Raw genomic sequence first — 14303 nt, forward strand, 5'->3', positions numbered from 1 at the left:
GGGTTGTTTCCCGGCTTTATTGATCGTAAATGTCGTATACCAAATCGTTCCTTTCGCCACTACTGGTCATCGCGGAAACGAACACTTCTCAAGTACGAATTGGTAGAGGATGAAAGTACGAGATTTTTGAAATTTTTTGACTCATTTAAGGGTCACTGTTTATTCTCTTAGAGTCTGCAGTTTACGTCATTCGATCGAAGGTTTAGATTTCTAGTCCTTATCGACTCCAAAACAGCACTCAGTCAGCTGCAAAGTAAAAGATTATTTATGCACAGCCTGTGATCTGTTAACGACATTATGTTGCAAACAATTATTATTCCGACTGCGTATACATCGCATATTAAATGCTCTTAGGACATATGTAACAGTGGTATAATACAAGGGCAGATAGAACCTCTCATTTGGGCAGTTATCTGAACTAATAACTAGTAACTCACCGCTTGTGAAAACATGGAATTCCAATACTTGGTGGATCAGATGAAGAGCCAGAGCTCGCATGCTTTCTGGAAAAAGAAGTGTCACCTATTCTTATAGGACGTAGTATTGGCCAAAACTGAAAGAAAATTTCCTGCTATGATATGTCCGTAAACCAGCTAATATATGGACCACTCTGTCATACATAGAAGCAGACAATAGGCAGAGTTGAATGTGGTAACGGTGTATGTATGAAAGACAGACACCATTTTGATCCAACAGCCACTATGAATTAAGACACAGAAATTATAGGCATTAGGTGCGAGCGGGCGTTGATCTAAATCAACGGGGAAATCTAAAATTTGTGCCGGACCGGGATTCGAACACGGGTCTCCTGCTCACTAGGCAGATGCGATGACCGCTGCGCCATCCGGACACAGTGGTCATTCGCAGCTGCACGGAGTACTCTAGTACGCTTCCCGCCAGACCCAAATTCTCGACTTATCCGCACACTACTAACGTAGTGCCCCTCGCTTATTATTCTCATTACTCGCGGCATTTCGCCGATTCCCGTTTGAGTTCAGGTGTGCATCCGCCATCCGATTACTGGCCATCCTCGCCTTAGGTATACAGGGCGAACATTAATAAAACCGGAAACTGCATGGACGGATACCTGACAGGAAACGGAGGAGGAAAAGATCCTACGAACTAGTGTCCGGAAATGGACGGTGTGCGTGCAACGATAGCAGATCGTCTTGGAACACAGTACAGGGCTGCGCCGCATCCATTTCACAACAGACGTTCAAAGTGGCCACCATGGAATTGCAGGCGATAGCGATAGTAGTGGTTGTCATGCACGATACACATGATCATACTTTGGCTTGCACAGTGCTGGCGGACCACTTGCCACTTGCTTGGAGATTGTACTAGGGTTCCTCTCAATATCCTGTAGAATCTGGTCCTCTAAGTCTGGTGTGCGCACTATCCGCCGCTTCCATACACGTTCGTCCGTCTGGAAGGACTTACGATCACACAAACGCCCAAAAGGGCTTCAAATATTATGCAATCTGTTTAGTGTCTGTGCGGGTACTTGTTTCGGTGTAGCCACGCTGCCTGTCGACCGTTTCCATCTACTTGGCCGTAAACAATCATCATCTCTCCTTATTCCACACGTAATACCAGACCATTCTGCTGCTTGCAGTACTCTGCGTCAATCACACAACCTGCAACACCCGAGGAACTGTCATTCATCAGCGCAATCTACTGTGTAGCAATGACGCATTTCCGGACACATGTTCATAAGACCTTTTTTCCTCTATTTCCAGTCAGGAATCCGTCCCTGCAGTTTTTTGGTTTCATTAACGTTCAGACTAGACTAGATTTACTTTCATTCCAACTGATCCGTAGTGAGGTCCTCCAGGATGTAGAACATATCAGAAAAACAATAATACACGACAAATATTTACAACTAAAACAAATAAGCTAATGTAACTTGCACAGGTCCCAAGTAGAATGATCGTCTTTTTTTTAATGAACACTATATGAAAGGCTCATACAACAACACTCACTCAGTAAGATCGCATTAGTACACTGAATTAAAAAAGGTTTTTGTTTATAGGGTAATAAACATATAATATAACTGCATTAATCCACTGAAGAGTAGTTACAAGAATGAGCGAGGGGCACTACATTAGTAGTATGTTGGTAAGTCGGGAATTTAGGTCTGACGGGAGGCGCACTGGAGTAGTTGGTGTACTTGCGATGACTACTGTGCCCGGATGGTGAAGTGGTCAGTGTATCTACCTAGTAAGCCGGCCCGATAAAAATTTTCGCCTTTCCGCATTGATTTAAATAAATGCCCGCTCGCAGCCAGTGTCTGTAATTCCTTTGTGACTTTCACTTCTGTTGACAATGCCGTGCAATAGCTGTTCGGGATCGTGTGAATTAATTAGCTTCCAATGTGCCTATGTTTTGAAGGACAGTAGGAAAAGAGAGAAAGAGAGAGAGAGAGAGAGAGAGTGAACGAACTCTGAGAAGGGTTAAAGGTCGGGAGTGATTTAAAGCCTTGCTTGCATCAAGGTCACTAGGAGACACAGGAGGAAAAGCATAATGACCTTCCTCACATAGTCCTCTCGGCAGTTGAAACTTACCAGACTTGGGGATTCGCAGAAAGTTTGTCTCAGGTAGGTAATTAAACAAAAGGGGGAGAAACCAAACTAACGGCGTGTTAATGTGAGGCATCGCTTACACGCTTTTCTACCGAAAGTAGAGAGAGAGAGACTCATCGTGACCCCAGGAGAAAATGTGTGACATCGGACAAAGCAGCAAGAACTTCGTCGCAAGTACTGATTTCAGCAACCGTTGCTAACGAGCTTGTTAGAGGCAACACAGCAGTTTCTCTATTAGCGGTCCCGCCACGCCAACATCCACCCCACCTATACGGAGGAACTTCCATAAGAAACTTTTGGACGATATCAGCAACCACTTTCGCCCTTACGATCACGCGGTTGAAAATCTAGCAAATGGAATGCTGACGTTGGTGTCGTGGTTTCAGTGTGACGTCGTCTGCTTCCTTTTGATCATTTTAGAACTCTCATGCTAAAAGGTCTGCATCTACAGCTATGCACTACAAACAACAGCCCGTTGTGAGATGAAGGGTATTTTTACCGTATGATACTTTACAGTTCTACCCGTTAATTTCACCATTGTAACATGAGAACCATGCTTATTTGAACGCCTTTATGATGAATCTTTTTAGTCTATTCTCACGTTCACGCGCGCTTGCTATAGCGACGTGTATGTTAGTGAAGTTCCTTTCCACATTTCTCATTGGAAACGTGTTCTTGTAATCTTTTGAGTAGTTTTCTCAGGGTGTGAGATGAATTTCTTCGCGCTTTGTCAAGTTAAGATTTTTTTCAGGATTCTGTTGACCTCTCCGTCAATAGTGCATTACCACTCCATTGCCTGTTCCTTAAGCTAGCACCATCTGGTTCTCCCACACACAAGCAAAACTCTAACAGAAGTCATAGAAATATTTTATAAGGAATCTCTTTTGTAGGCAAACTGCAGTTTCTCAAATTCTTACCAATCAGTCGAAGCCCGCCATTTGCTTTTCTTAAATCGCATGTTAGTGCCACTTCGATTTTTTAAGTTTATGTTGTGAGGTTGGTTTGATACGTTTGGTAAAACAAAATAAAAAATGTTTCGTGAACAACTCACCTTACTTCTCGGCAGTCTCATCTGAGGTATATTCACTTGATCCAGCGATCCTCCAGTTTTTTCATCCCAGCAGAGAAACGGATCTGTCAAACTCGGCAAAACACTAGTTGACTACAAGTATCACCACCTCATTTGATGACAATTTTTTCCTAACAAGCCAAAGTTTTATGTCGGGGAACAGAAATAAGTCACTTTGAGCTAAGACTGGTGAAAAGGATGGACGACAAACCAATTCAAAGCCCAATTAATGCACTTTCACCATTTTTATTGCTGATGCGTGGGACGGTTCATGATCCTAGTGTTTTGCGTGCCAACCTTTGTCTTTTTTCAGCCAACGCAAGTTTCAAAAGATCTAACAACGAAGAATAATAGGGTCCAGTTATGGTTCTGCCTTTTTCCAAGTAATCTATAATGATTATTCCTTGGAAATTAAAAAAAAAGGTAAGGTATCCATCACGTTACTAGCTGACAAAGTGGTCTTCGCCTTCTTCGGGCGCCCTCTCACCTGTCGTTGACTATTGTTTTGATAGCCGTTTTGACTCTGGTGTGTGATGAAGGAACGAAGTTTCGACAACAGACGCAAATAAACGCAAATAGTTTTGCGAATTATTATCAGACATCGCCAGACGTAACGTTTAACTGCCGTGCCGGATGTGCTTTTGGTCGTCTGTGAGCAATCGCGACACTCACTTCGCACACAGCTTCTTCATAGTCAGTTCTCCAAGCAGGATATTATGGATCCTCTCATTTGAGATGCCTACTGTCTTAGTAATCTCGCTAATGTTTATTTGGCGTCTTTGCATTACCACATTGTGGATTTTGTCAATGTTTTCTTTCGTGGTGACCTCAGTTGGACGGGTGGAGCGCGCTTCGCCTTCGGTGCTTGTCCGACCACATTCAAATTCATTAATCCAAAAGTAAATGTTTTTCAGCCGTGATGTCGAGTCCGCGTGAACTTCATCCAGTTGTGTTTTTATTTGTACGGTGGTCCAATCCTTCAAATGCAAATGTTTAACAACAGCACGAAACTTCGTTTTCTCAATTTTCAGTCGCAATCGACATGACCAATTCAGACGGCTGTCAACAATGACCTGCGAACTGTACGTGGTTTAAATTCTTTAAACGATCCTTGGAATAATCAAGCGTACCACCATGAAGGCGCAGCAAAAATCTTCCATTCTTTCATGGAAATTTACCATACTTATCAAAGCATCGTCGTATATTGCTCGTTTCTAAAAGATTCTCCCAATTTCACAAGATTGTATGTTAAGTATAAAAGATGATAGGAACTTGGGGTGAATTTTAACTTACGCACAGAAACCACAAGTTTACCTTGGTCGAGTTTTAAGTTAACGGTCCACGTGGCTGCCGGTAGATGTTTCCCTGATCCATCTAGATCGATCGATCGCTCGCTCGCTCGTTACCCAATGTGCGCAGAATCGAGAGGGCTGTAACTCAGCAATGAAATATGTTTTTCTTTCTTCGTTTAAACAGGTGCACTCCTGTCACAACTATGCGTCGTTCTGTTCGTCGAAAGTACGGCAGTGCAACTACCACAGTTTAAAGCATTTGATGATGGCACCAGCAGTTTCAAGGGGGATTTGACCTGGCACTGCACGAGCTCTTAGTGTCCCATGATCTCACAGTAAGTGGTAAGTGAATTCTCTCTTTTTGAGAGATTCTGTGGAAGACTCCGTCTATGTGCCTCCCTTTCCAACGACTGTGAATGATCTAAGACGCCGCATAGCTTGAGAAATGATCACAGAATAATATTGGACTAGTTTGACTACCGGCTGGATGTTTATCGCGCATCCGGTTGACACATTGACCATTAGAGAAAGTTGTATGAAAACATGATCCTAAAAACAAGTGCACATGCCTTGTAAAAGCGGATGGTGCTTTTTAAAAAGCAAACTTTCTCTTCTTTGCCTGAAGTTTCTATTTTCGTTCACATAGACTCCTGGGAAATCGGATGCAACTTTTTTTAAAACTTACGGTTTTCGCCAGCTGTGATTGTGTCTTATAGGCAGCGCTGCTACATTAGTATGGAATAATCAGGCCAATTAAAGTTGACTTGTTACCGATTCGCAGTATGTTGTGTGCGCATCACCAGCAGTTTCGCATTGCAGGCTGATCTCTAGCCGACTAAAACCATTTGAAACAATCAACACACTTTGTATCACTTTTCCAATAGTCACGTCATATAAGTCGATCTAGAACCGTTTACTATGAACAGACTTCGCAACGAAACGTTTGTTGATTCTCACCCATTTGTGTTCGGAGGAGCCAAGACATGCAGGCAACGGGGGCGGTGTAACACCGATGCGATGTAGGGTCAGAAACTATTTAAACATCAGTAGTCGTACTACAACTCTACCAACCAAAATCGGCAACTCGTTGAGTAAAGCTACGCGACGCTAACGGACTTAATTTCAAGATTCGATAACGTCAAATAAATTCATGTCTTTTTTTCATCGACACCAATCTTTACAATGAACGTAGACACTGCTCTATTTGCTAATACGCTACAGGGTTAGAGGAGCTGGATACAAAAGTCTGGGTTTCACTGCGAGCTGTTCCGCTGTAAGGTGTAGTGTAGCTTAGCCAGGGACAACATCCGCTTCAACCATGAATAACACGTGACAAATTGCAAATTCCACTTCTGTAATTAAAAATGTTGCCATTAGTACGGTCACGCCACGTTTCCAGAGAAATATCATGTGCAAAGTTAAGAAATATATACAGATCCAAAAATAGTGCAATATTGTAATATCAGTGCACGTTCCCTTTTGCTATTGGGACATATCATTTCTTTTATCCATAACTTCAAGTAGAAAATTAGACAAACTACCTGCGTCTAGTACACAAATTTCGACAATGAATGAAGGAGCTTAACTGCCGAATTTTGAAAATAGGTTTGAAAATCAATTACAAGAAGAATAGTATAAAGTATAGCCAACACAGCAAAATAACATACTAGAAATTGAGAAAGTCACGGAACAAGTTTTTGCATTTTGTATTCTAGACAGAAGCAGACAATTTTCTGGAGAGAAACTTAAATAATAGAAGAACATAAGTGGCCTCGATTGATTTTGGTAAAGGATTTTCAAAACAAAGCTGACCATGTTCCCCAAAAAGGAAATTTTCAAGCCATGTGCGTTTCCAGTTTTTATTTATGGATGTGAGAACTGGACCTAGATTTCGGAAAGCACTGTAACCTGAGGGTTACTAAGCGAGCAATGGAGAGGTAAGTGTGTGGGAATAATTACTTGGACAGAAAAGACAAGTAAATTGAAGTTCGGTAGACTTTTTTATATTATATATAAAGACTGACCGTGATGCGTGAAAAATCTACAAGAGACCCTTATCCAGAGAATTCAGCACTACTCACCAGCGAGTAAAACGATTGCAGGCAATGAGTTAGTTATAGTGTATACATACCTTTCCAGAGCACACGACATGACACAAAGTAGTGAGCTAGGAGTCTTGCAACCGTAGTTCTGAGATTCCTAAAAATGTTTACTTTTGTCAGAATTCATGTGATAATTATAGAATTATTGTAATCGAGAAGTGTGTCGCGCGAAAACTCTCAAAGGAAATGCGAGATTATAAATACGGGTGTTGCGCACCAGTTCATTGAATCTGATTTTGATCTGTGAAGGTACTATGCCACTTATCTGAAGATAATTGTCTCATATGTCTGTAGAAATTGTGACGTTAGAAGATGAAGAAAATGGCGAAGAAATGTGATGGTTCAAATGGCTCTGAGCACTATGGGACTTAACATCTATGGTCATCAGTCCCCTAGAACTTAGAACTACTTCAACCTAACTAACCTAAGGACAGCACACAACACCCAGCCATCACGAGGCAGAGAAAATCCCTGACCCCGCCGGGAATCGAACCCGGGAACCCGGGCGTGGGAAGCGAGAACGCTACCGCACGACCACGAGATGCGGGCAAGAAATGTAAATTAGTTATCACATAACAAAACGCGACCTTAGACAACGAGCAGGACGCAAGAGAGAACACAAGTAAAACATTTTGAAAGTGGTTATTCCTCCCCAATGATATTTAATCAGTGCAAGAGGGTGAATATTTAGACTCAAAATGCACTTGCTTTCCTTTATGATTAACTTTGTTGCATACAGATTGGGATGCAGTTGTACTCTATGCAGTAAATTTGACTACAGCATTTCAACACACTTCCGCGAATTTTTCATTGAGATATGCCAATGTGCTTATTTTATCCTACGAAATGTCTCTGCTAAGCACAACGTAGGCCAGGTTTTCTCAGCCAATGATTCGGTTTTTACTATGTGGAACAGAACTATGGATTGTACTTCGAAGTTTTGTTCTATACATTTCAAATTTTAGCAGAGTGCTGCAATAATTTATAATCAGTTTCAAGACAGCCAGCACAAGTCAACGCCTGCAACGGCGGGAAATTGTTGTGCTTGGCCGGCCAGAGTGACCGAGCGGTTCTAGGCGCTACAGGCTGGAACCACGCGACCGCTACGGTCGCAGGTTCGAATCCTGCCTCGGGCATGGATGTGTGCGATGTCCTTAGGTTAGTTGGGTTTAAGTAGTTCTAAGTTCTAGGGGACTGATGACCTCAGAAGTTAGGTCCCATAGTGCTCAGAGCCATTTGAACCAATTGTTGTGCTTGCCTGTAATCAGAGCGAGGTAAAAAATTTTACTGTTCCCAGATGCTGAAAGCAAGAGGAAGTGCACCCGGCAAACCTCGTTTCAGTGAAAAACAGTTAGGTCTGTAGTGGTCCAAATTTTCGAGTATTTGTTATTCGTAAACAGCGAGTTTTCCTTGCTGTGTGTAGTTTAGGCGTGTTTGTATATCTCTCTTTCCTGCTTTTAGCAGCCACTCGCAGACAGCAGTTCCCAGTCTGCATGGGAGACAAATTAAAAACCTGCTGGGATTTAAATGAACTTTCAGCTCAGTCCCAACCTCGGAAAGCATCTGCCTCGTAACTACAAGTACACCGGGGTACCTGATTAATTGGGCGACTGAAGCAGGCGAATACGGATAACAACTCAGACTTAAAAACAGGTTAATGATTAACTATGAGATACGTTATAATATTACAAAGACACAAAATAAGCCAAGAGCTGGCTTCACTAACGTTTTAGCAATACAGAAAAACATATAGTACATTGATAGGTACCTTAATCAGAGACTAATAGGATCTACATAAAAATGTGCGAAGCTGTTTACACAAAAGTAACACAAATACTGTTCTTGGGAGCGAATGCGTGAATAGATACTGTTATACCAGAAATAGAGTACTGAACCTAAACAAAAAAGATTGTTGGGTGATTTGTTGCTATAGTTCGATTAACGTTACTTGATAGTTCACACTTCACGCGCTGGAGCTGTTTTGCTCCAATCAGAGCACTCAACGTCACGCCCGAACCGTTGGCCGTTGCCACATTGCCGCAACAATTGGTCGATTCACTTAAAATTCCTTGTGCGATATTCTATCATGTTGGGTGTTTTTATTCAATTAATTGGTTTCAATATAATTTCTTTATTTCTAATTCTTTGCCGCGTCATTTTCATCACCGTATTGACTTTTTATTTCTCTTATTTTTCTTTCGATCTTTCTGTTTTCCAAAGATAGGAAGAAAAATAAGAGTAAATAAAGAGTCAAAACCATGATGAAAATGATGCGACAAAGAATTAGAAATAAATAATTTTTAAACCAATTAATTCAATAGAAACACACAACATGAAAGACTGTCACACAAGAAATGTGAAGTGAACTCACCAATCGTTGGGACAGTGTGGCAACAGCGAACGGTACGGGCGTGTTATTGAGTGCTGTGATTGGAGCAAACCATCTCCAGCGCGTAAAGTGCTTAGAATGTATCTGCCTGTGTCGCCTATTATCTGCAATCAAATGCCAACAATGACTGCACATCGGCTGGTAACGTGGCAGCTCGTATATAGTGTGAGTATACTTTCAGCTAACCAATGATAGAAATTGTTGGTTGCATTTAGCGTTGAAACAGAAAAAATTCTGTCTTGAGTTTGCTCTTAGAGCGATCGCGATTTTAGTCCTGCTGCAAATTGTCGACCGCCATTTTCTCGGATACACAGGAAATCACGAGGTTGTGGCTAACTTAGGATACCAGTCTACGTTCAGGGTTACAAAACGCGTTGTCTGCCGCAATTCTGTCACTGGTCACTTAAAATCAGCTGCTGAGAGGGCCTCTCGCATTTCCGACGTAAATAGCGCCGGTCCCTGCCAACATTGCTCCGCGTTACACATTAAAACCATTTGTGAAGTGACTTGTGTGTTTGTGCATCACCTAAAACCGTACGGTAGCCAGTAGCCGATGTGGTAACACTGCAGCGGCGGTGACAGACGTCAAGTATCAAGTAATTCTAAACGGACTATATATGGCTGGCGCCGTTGGTGTTTGGCCGAGGAGCGACGAAATCGTGCACGACATGTAAACTCAATGACGTCTGTACGTGACTGACATCACGACATTCTGGTCGAAGTAGTGAACAGTCAAACTGTGACTTGTCTGCGAGGCGGCACGTGCCAAGAGCAAAGCGCATTCGCGTTGGCGTGATGATGATGATGTTTGGTTTGTGGGGCGCTCAACGGCGTGGTTATCAGCGCCCGTACAATTTCCCAACCTTTGCTCAGTCCAATTTCGCCACTTTCCTGGATGATGATGAAATGATGAGGACAACACAAACACCCAGTCATCTCGAGGCAGGTGAAAATCCCTGACCCCGCCGGGAATCGAACCCGGGACCCCGTGCTCGGGAAGCGAGAACGCTACCGCGAGACCACGAGCGGCGGACTCGCGTTGGCGTGACTCGAGGCGGTTGTAGGTCCGAAAGCAAACAAATAGAATACGGGCTGGGGCAACTGAGTCCCGAGTTATGGCCTCTGAGTCTCTGCGCTTCAGTGAGCTTCCGAAACTAATAAATATGGTTGTTGGAAACTACGGGGAGGAACAGAGGCCAAGGATTACTTGCTACTGAACATGTCTTTTGTTTCCTCAATTCCAACCGTCGGAAACTGTCATCATCACGCATCCCTGTGACCCCGCGACGCAGATGAAGAAGCAGTTTGAAACATTTTTTAACGGTTGCCGCCATGTTGAGCAAATTATCAGCTTTTCTCCGAATGACCGTAACCGAAATCTGCACCCGTATTTCAGTTCCTCAGTACTTTAGGACTCTGTTTATTTCAGTCTCCCTTCTCTTGAAATTTTAACTAACTGGGTCAGTTTGCAACTAAAATTTAAGGAAGGTTGTAATAAAATGAACAGCCCTGAAACAAATTCACTCAGGGATTCGTCATTAGTAAAGGGTCCAGAACGCGTAATTAGATGGATGGACTTAACTATTAGTCTACAGTTATTTTATGGAAATTAAATAATAGAGCGGAAGTAAACAAAATGAGTACACATTACTGAATATGTTTTCTATGAGGATATTGTGGTGGTGGTTGCAGTAACGAGAGTCATGTAATGTCCATGTAGAGCCCCAAATGGAGTATGTTACGTATTATACTGTAATTATCCAGTACAGATAGTGATACGACGGTGTGAATGACCTCGTAAAGTTACACGTATGTTAGAAAAATCATTACAACTGATTCCTGGATCAATTTTGCAGCCCGCAGCTCTTGCGCAGTTATTTTACTTTCGCTCCTGATGAAAATTCTTCCGACGTCTGTTTACAGTCATGATGTATCTCTTCTTTCTTGACTCTGTAGCCTCAAATTAGAAATAAGAGCAATAAATTTTCTTCTCAGGACAGCTTAGCGGGAGGGCCGAACTTTATTTTCTTTCATTTGCAATTATATTGTTGCTGTAAGTACAGCTGCGATACCTTATAGTTGACGTCTTTATCATTTCCGTGAATAATAACTTTTGTTTGTTATTCAGAAATGACTTTTCGTGTGGTAACTTCAATATTGCTCACGAAAATAGCTTAAACTCTGTAATACGGAATTCACAAGACTTCATTTAATAGCATGTCTTCTATGTGGAAGCGGCTACAATATAATGTATTCTATATCATTAATTGTTCTTAGACATGGAGTGTTTATGCTCAAAGCACAGCAAATTTTATATTCTGTAGAAGTAAAGGTTAAAATTTTCTTATTTCTGTTTCTCAGTGTCTCATTTGAGATCTTTTAGCACTTGTAAACACGAATTTCATAATTTTAAATATCAACATACAGAAGGCGTCATATGCTTCACTGATACATTATATACTGAAGCGCCAAAGTAACTGGTATAGGCATGTGTATTCAAATACAGAGATATGTAAACAGGCAGAATACGGTGCTGCGGTCGGCAAGGCCTATGTAAGATACTAAGTGCTGGCGCAGTTATTAAGATCGGTTACTGTTGCTACAATGGCAGGTTATCAATATTTAAGTGAGTATGAACGTGGTTTTATAGTCGGGACACAGGATATTCGATATAGCGGTGAAGTGGGGATTTTCCAGTACGGCCATTTCACCAGTGTATCATGAATACCGGGAATCAATTAAAACATGGAATCTTTGACATCTCTGCCACTGGAAAAAGATCCTGCACGAACGGGGCCAACGACTACTGAAGAGAATCGTTCAACGCGACGGAAGTGCAATCCTTCCGCAGATTGCTGCAGGTTTCAATGATGGGCCATCAGCAAGTGTCAGCGTGCGAACCATTCAACGAAACGTCATCGATATGGGCTTTCGGAGCCGAAGGCCCACTCGTGTACCCTTGATGACAGCACGACGCAAAGCTTTACGCCTCGCCTGCGTCCGTCAACACCGACATTGGACTGTTGATGACTGGAAACGTGTTGCCTGGTCGGACGAGTCTCGTTTCAAATTGTATCGAGTGGATGGACGTGTGCGATTATGGAGACAACCCATGACTCCATGGACACTGCATGTCAGCAGGGGAGTGTTCAAGCTGGTGGAGACAATGTATGGTGTGGGGCGTGTGCAGTTGGAGTGATACGGAACCTCTGATACGTCAAGATACGATTCTGTCAGGTGACACGTAGATAAGCATTCTGTCTGATCAACTGCATCCATTCATGTCCTCTGTGCATTCCGGCGGACTTGGGCAATTCCAGCAGGGCAATGCGACACCCCACACGTCCAGAATTGCTACAGAGTGGCTCAAGGAGTTTTAACACTTCCGTTGCTCACTAAACTCTGCAGAAATGAACGTTATTGATCGTACCTGGATGCCTACTTATGATCAGCCATGCAGGATTCATGGTGTCAGTTCCCTCCAGCACTACTTCAGACATTAGTCGAGTCCGTGCCACGTCGTGTTCCGGCACTTTTGAGTGCTCGCGGGGGCCATACTCGATATTAGGCAGGTGCACAAGTTTTTTTGGCCCTTCAGTGCACGTTATAGTATGTTAGTGAGGCAGCCACTTCTGCATTGTCACGATTTACAGAGTGCGGTTCTGAAGTACTCCCACTAAACGTCTGTGGTACTGCGGAATGTAGCCTCATGCACGATAGGCTCTCTGACGAGAATTATCTCCGGAGGGCAAGGCCATGATTATGCCTACAACGTCTCATGATATAACTTACTCGGTCACTCACCCCTGTACCCTCCCTGTTTCCTTTTCAGTACGTCACAGGGCTACAGCCTTCCCCAAGCGAAGTGCTATTGCTGGCAGTAATTGGCGGCCATTACGCCCGCCAGCGCCATTGTCTCGCTCTGTTTCATTACCGCTGCTGGCACAGACTTGCCTTCACCCGCAGCTCACACGTGTCGCAGCCTCCTCCGGAATGTCCGCCAACCGGTGGCTGGACCGGGCGTCACGGCGACTCTTGCTGACTGATCAATAAACACACTGAGCTATTTCAAAGGCGTCACGTGACCAACATACTATTGCTACTACTACTGAGCCTTGGACAGCACCAAATCATAAATATCTGACAGCATATGCTACTTTATTGAGTTGGATGATCAAAAAACAATACTTCGTGTGCGACGGAGGATGAATGATCTGTGACGAACGTGTACCCAGAACCTGCGTTAAAGGCGATGTCGTTGCAAATGGTTCTGGGTATACTTTTTACTCGACAATGAATAAAATGTTTCGGTTTTCTTCGAGCTCTTACTGAATCGATGCGTTTGTCTGTCTGGCGGGTCAGGATGTGTTTCCAGTTTGTAAAGCTATTTCTTTTGCTTCGTGGGGGGTGGGGGGGGGGGGGGTGGAGGAGGGAGTAATCCATCCCCTGACCCTCACTGAATACGCCCTTGATCTGAGCAATGAAGAAAATGAAACGTGATGTCCTAACCATAACGTAAGGTCAACTGCTGGAAGTAGCCTAATTTTCCTGGATTCCAGCCTCTCACAACACCTGGAATATTCCACATAGAGAATGTGCTGACCTCCTTGCATGCTCCTCCCAATACTCTTTGAGGAATCGCAAGCCAAACCGAGTGCTGTGCTGGCAGAAATGTGGAGTCTGTTTAAGAAGTGCATGTCGTAAGTCATACTCTAGTGGGCTAACAAGACCGATTAATCCTACGTCCACATTTCTTGCATGATAGGAATCGTGCCGTCGGCCTCCTGGACTCAGTGTGGCGTCGTACCCCGTGACGCTGAGGTCGCAGGCGTCCAGGCTCGGGCATGCACGTGCACTTCAGGTGTTCCA

At 43.3% G+C, this 14303-nt stretch overlaps 1 non-coding gene across 1 annotated transcript; it reads right to left on the reverse strand.

The window, feature by feature from the left end:
* Window positions 1–777: 777 nt before the first annotated feature.
* On the reverse strand, window positions 778–850 carry Trnat-agu (transfer RNA threonine (anticodon AGU)). The gene has a single exon. It is a non-coding gene; the product is annotated as a tRNA-Thr (tRNA).
* Window positions 851–14303: the final 13453 nt, after the last annotated feature.

This window comes from Schistocerca cancellata, chromosome 6 (genome assembly GCF_023864275.1).
Source record: "Schistocerca cancellata isolate TAMUIC-IGC-003103 chromosome 6, iqSchCanc2.1, whole genome shotgun sequence".
NCBI classification, from domain to species: Eukaryota; Metazoa; Arthropoda; class Insecta; order Orthoptera; family Acrididae; genus Schistocerca; species Schistocerca cancellata.